Genomic DNA, 6,169 nt, shown 5'->3' with positions numbered 1-6,169 from the left:
TCTGATAAAAAAATTCCGGCTTCTTCCCACCAAAGAGGCCTTCCATCGGCTAATACAAATCTTCTCCAAGGGCAGGCTGATAGAGAGTTCAAGAAGACAGGTCACATAGAGTTTACTCTCCTAAAATCTCCTGCTTTTATTCTTCATTATTTATTCAATCCTTTTATTTTGTATGTTTACCACAACTTCTTTTTATGCTGCGTCTTTTAACTTCAGTGTCAAACTAGTACCTTACTCCTTATAGCGTATGGCTGCTAACCTTATTACTTTCTGCTAGCAGCAGCATATCAGCAATATTACAATAGGATTTTATTCAATTTTTCTGCTCTCTATTTGTGGTGTATCTTCTGACAATGCTTATTTTTCTTAAGTTATAGTCTGCTTTTTACTCTAGGTTGTTCTTACTCACCTACTTATTTTAAAACTGAATTACAAGCAGAAACCTACTCAAAGCGAGGTCTTTTACTCCTTTTCTGTTTTTCTCTTTCCCTTAAGAATACTCCTAACTCCTTTTCCCTTTATATTCAGAAGTTATAATTCTTGAATGTAAGCACACAGTAATTCTTTTCATTGAATTAGGACTCAGTTTTTAACTATGCTCATCTTGATAGAAAACAGCTTCAGGTATGCTATCATATTAAGCAAAGTGAATCATATGATCTTATACATAAAAATTGTTCATAGTATTTCATACTAACAATAATTATCACTACCTATGATTATATGTTACCACAACAATCTATACTATTTAAAGCAAACATTTTAACATGTATTTATTAGTATAGCATTATTCTGTATTTAAGCTGAAAAAGTATTAAAAATTCCAGCCCTCAATTCTGGAGCTGTGCCTATCTTGATAAGAGACTGCTCAAGGCCGGCCAGTGTATCAAGTTGTACCAGATTCTGTTATACGGTCTTACAGAGAGAGAGCACTTTACAGTATTCGTTACAGACTAAAGATTATTCAAACATTACAAATGGTTACAACACATATCATCTCATTAATACATTTCATTTTTAAATCATCCAGTCCATGTCCAATGTTTCAGCTCGTTCCCAGCAGGACTCCACTTCTGTCTTGGGTTCAGCTCGGGTCGGCTCTGCAAACACCACAATACCTATTTTGCTCTACATCATTAGCGGGCAGACTTAATACAACTGAATCTGAATCAATCGAGGAGCCGTGAACTCTAGCCACTGAAATTCTCCATGCAAAGGAATCCAATTTCTTACTACACATAATAACTGGTTCGGGGTCACCCGTGACAGTACTTTACCTACATTGCTCCAGTAAAAACCCAACTCTATAAATGGGGAATTGTATGTAAAAAATAATGTGATATCTGTATAATGTGATATCTTGTAACAATTGTAAGTCGCCCTGGATAAGGGCGTCTGCTAAGAAATAAATAATAATTTATTTCTTGGCAGACACCCTTATCCAGGGTAACTTCCAATCGTAAGTAAGGGATTTCAACGTAAGGGATTTTTTTTGTAATCTTAAATCTCAGTGGTCTGCAGTGAATCCCTACGCAAGACAGACATACAACTATTCCCCTCATAATTGGTAAAATGAGAGTGTGCTCCTTAACTGCTTTTTTGAAGGTGGTTTCCTTTTGACATGCTTCACTATCTAATTCTGTCTTGGCCCTTGTTAGATTGGAGGTAGCTGGTTTGGCAGCAGCCAATACTTTTGTGAATGGGTCCACTGTAGTTGATTTTGCAAAGCATAAACAATTGGTGTTACATATCCCAGAACAAACCTAACGGGTGAGTTTGGTTCTGCATGTTGACCTTGCCATAAGGATGGGCTATGGCACCTACTTTAACAATAAAAAAGGGGGTATTGCAATGTTCATAACACTGGAGTTGTGTGGTGGATCAATCTAACTTTTCCTTGACCATCTTCTATTTGGAATAAACTCTGCTGCATATAAACACATGTTATGAATCTGCATTTCTAAACCATGTTGATGCTTAACTTGTAATAAGCATTCTTCACTATTTGTGATGTTCAGACTTTCCTGCAGAATACTTTGCAGTGTGTGAGTCTGGGAACATATCTAGTTGAACTAGTCACAACATGTAATGGGCTCTGTGTATACATTTTTTTTTTTTTTTTCTTTTGGTAAGATGTTAACTGAAGCACTGGTTCTCTGAGCACCACTGGATATATATATATATGTATATATATATATATATATATATATATATATATATATATATATATATATATATTTTTTTTTTTCTGTGAACGCTTGTACCACAAACATTCTTGCTCTCATGTCCACCATTAATCAGTCCTGCATAGTTTACAGAAAGTGTCTTTTTTTTTTTTTCAGCATTGCTTTAGATTGTGGAGTGTTTATTGCCTGTGCAGCCATCGTAGATGGTCAAGTGTGTGAGCTTGCCTTGTGTGCGGAATGCATGCCTGCCACAGCACTCGCCTGGGTCCTATAATTTTTACAGAAGGCTGTCCCCTCAGTGGGGCTCGCCTGCTCCTTATTTCACGCTGGCCTCTTCTGCCAGCGACACTGTACTTTCCCCAACCCGGCCACCCGAGCGCATAACCAAGCCAGTTCTTATGGGCCGAGCAGTCTCCCAAGGCCCGCCACTCAGAGAGAGGGAAAGCACACACACTCTTCCCCACCTCTCCGTGTCACGAGATCCCACGAGACTGCTGCCCTCTACCTGCAGTAATACGGATGTGCCAGACAGTCAGTCCAGATCTCCCCTGTTACACCCCTACATGAGCTTCAGGACTGCTGCGTGTCACTGCCTTCTACCTCCAGAGCCAGCTGTGTAGATCCACCCTCGTACATCCTGCACTCTGCTGACCTCATCAGCATGCTACCAGATCTTCCACTGAAGCACTATTGCATTACCAGTATGTTATTGTAGATGTACATTGTTGTAATCCTAACTTGTTGCATCTTATTTCATATTGTACTCAAAACAAACAAATGTTTTAGTCCTCAATCAGTTATGGTATCAATCACGGTACTATTTAAAATTGATTTCAAATGTTCTGTATTTTAAAATAGATGTTTTTAATAATTACAGTTGCAATAAAATGAGCTGGGAAAGAACAGATCTAACACACAGCTGCAGTGCAAAACAAAGTACTGTGCTGCGTGGAAGCAGTTTAAAGGAAGAGGCGCACACCCCCGGATTGGATTCATATGCAATTGTGTTCATTTTCTTTCACAAGCACAGCAGCTGCAGAGTTGTATAGAATGCACACACAGGTAATGCATGGTTATTTAAAGTATAGGAAACACAGCCTCATTCTCTTATTTTACAGGACAGATAGTATAATGGAGTGCTTAAGTTGATTAGTTTAAGGATATTGTATTCCTGCTGATTGCTATAAGTAGTACATTTTGCTTTGAACAGCTTCTCATAGGAATGTGTATTTTAGGTGAGTTAATATCACTGATCACTTACAAATATCAGAATTTTGAATACAGATGTAAACAAACAAAAAAGTGGAAGTCACTGGAAGAACATTTCGATAAAAAAAACACCTTGGAAAATACACAGGTGTTTAAAGAACCGTTCCATCTTCCATTTTTCTTTTTGTATTTTCCTTTGCTTTCTCTTCTTTCTGTATTTGCCTTCATGTTTATTTGCTTTATTTCACCCTTTGTCTTGTTCTCATAGTTCTTCATTTTCACTGGTTTTATTTCACCTTTTATTTATTTTTCTCCACTTTATCCCATCTTTCTATTTAGTTTTTCTTTATTTCCATTGCTGTCTCACCATCTTCTTATTTGGCCTTTGTTTGATGTCCCTTTTCCATTGGTTTGTCTCACTATACTTGTTTTGTCTTGTTCTTCATGCAGTTGTAATTGCCTTTCTTGTTTTTGTTTGCCGCCCTCCCTAGATGCAGAAGCACCAGCAGCATCTTTTTCTCCTCCGTCTGGTTTTTCTTGGAAATGTTTTTAAACCATCCAAACCCCCTTCCCTTCTCACTGGCCAGCTGTTCCTTCAAAGGCTCCACGGCGCTGACTTTCTCCTCCTCATCTCTTTCACAGAGGCTTCCCATCCCTTTGGGATCCTCTGGGTCTTGCTGTCCCACCTCCTGGTCTCTCCCCTGCCCCTCTCCCCCCCTGCAGAGCGGTGCTGTGATCTTCTTCCTCCGGGATGTTGTGGAGAGGTCTCCAGGCTTTGCAGAACCAGGTTCTCCTCATTGAGTGGGGCAGCTCTTATTTCCCTCCTCTGCAGAATCCATTGCTGCCGCTGGCATGCTGCGTCTGGTTTTCATGGGGGTCTCTTCTGATGGTTGGGGGTGCCCCCTCCTGTGCTCCTACGCATGCAGAGGCCGCTGTCCTCACTGCCAACGCGCTGAGGCACTTTGCAGTCCACATTAAATTGAGGCAGATGTTTCATTCCCTCGCCCAGCTCTTTGTCAGGGCCCTGAGATGTCACGCTGGGGCTCAGGGACTTCTGGTCAGGTTCACCTTTCAATTGCTCTTTCGGAAGCTCCCTGGTGGCTTTTTGGATAATCTCATCGATGAATTTGACAGCGCACAGCAGTGGTGAAACTTCATCAACTCTGTTCATCATTTTCCTTTCATTCTTCTAACTGTTAAAACAATGGGGGGAAAAATAGCAAAACATTCACTTCAAAGGGAAAGGGACTCTTACTTTATTACACAAGTTATGGCAGTGGCCAATCATGGCCCTGGAGGGCTGTTCCACTCCTGGTCTTTGTTCCAACCCGGTTCTATGGTTTAACTGAACCAATGAAACCTCCAGCCAGACCCTGAAGTAGTTCATTGTCTCATTAACCCTGGAGTGGAATGGCCCTCCAGGACCGTGATTGGACACCCCTGCCTAGCATTAAATCTACATGGAAGTTTAACAGAACTGCCTACAGCACTGGCCAAAAGTTTAGCATCACCTACAATTTTAGGATTGAGACATAATTAAAAAAAAAAAACCTACATGAACATAATTTAGATCTTTTATTTAACATGCCAAACAGAAGTAGAAATTGGGATTTATTTATTTATTTACTCTTTAACCAGGGAAAAACCCATTGAGAGTGAGGCCTCTTTTACAAGAGTGTCCTGGCAAGATGAGCAGAAACAGACAGCAGTGATTTCACATCCCTAAAACAACATCACTCTAAAAGACAATCTCATCATACATTCAGCCTGGGATCAGAAACACTTCATTCTTAGAATAAATCTGAAAATAAATGGAATCTTAGTCATTATTCTTCAATAAGAATAGGGAAAGCTTGGAAAGTGAACACCAGGACGCACCAATTAGGAATTATTTAGGATTAATAGGGAAACATTTTTTTAAAACAATATCCAAAAGAGCTCTTTTTGATCTTATAAATAATCCCATGTTTTCTATCAGTGTTCCTGTATAGTTCTAAAGTAATGACCTCATAAATAATCACAACTGGAAAGAATATCCTTCATGTCCAAGTGACACACAGAATAGCATTGATGTCACTGTGCTGTGACGATGTCATTCTATTCTGAGGATGTCTTTGCATTGCGAGGATCTTATTTAAATGCAGTTACAGTATTCCGGTATAGAGACATTTTAATAATCAGCTATTTTGTCTGACATTTATCTGATGTTTGCACATCAAGAATAGTCTCTGAATTTGACTTTTTCAGAACATCCTGGTATAAAAGTATTTCAGAATTGATATTCAAAGAATTGAAATATTTTCCAAATAATGTTACAACAATTGTCACTGGATTCCTCTTATCACAATAAGCCAAATTGACATCATTGCTTGCTATACCCACAAACTATATTGAAATTACTGTACCCCGCCTTCTGATTTGTCCTGTCCTTTTGACCGTAAATGAGGTCACAGTTCTGTCACATAAAACATCTCTTTTGCTGTGCACTTGATAGGGAAGGTCCATTAATAGAAATGTCAGTCTGTACTTTTTGACATTCTGAAAGGCTGTTACTGCATTAGTGAGGTAACTGCTTACAGTGGGGGAAAAACACACACAGTACATTGCGCCTCGTCTTACCATAGCAACAACCAGCAACGTCATTTTTGTTTTTTGAGCTAAGACTCCCTGCCCTGTCCTCTAGTATGCGCTACAATTAAAGTTTCGCATTTTCCCTTCAGATATGTCATCTCAAATGTAATGCTCTACTGCCAAATGAAATGACCTGTTCTTAT

Source organism: Acipenser ruthenus, chromosome 25 (assembly GCF_902713425.1).
Source record: "Acipenser ruthenus chromosome 25, fAciRut3.2 maternal haplotype, whole genome shotgun sequence".
NCBI classification, from domain to species: domain Eukaryota; kingdom Metazoa; phylum Chordata; class Actinopteri; order Acipenseriformes; family Acipenseridae; genus Acipenser; species Acipenser ruthenus.
The sequence above is the reverse complement of the archived record's forward strand: the minus strand, read 5'-3'. Positions refer to the sequence as shown.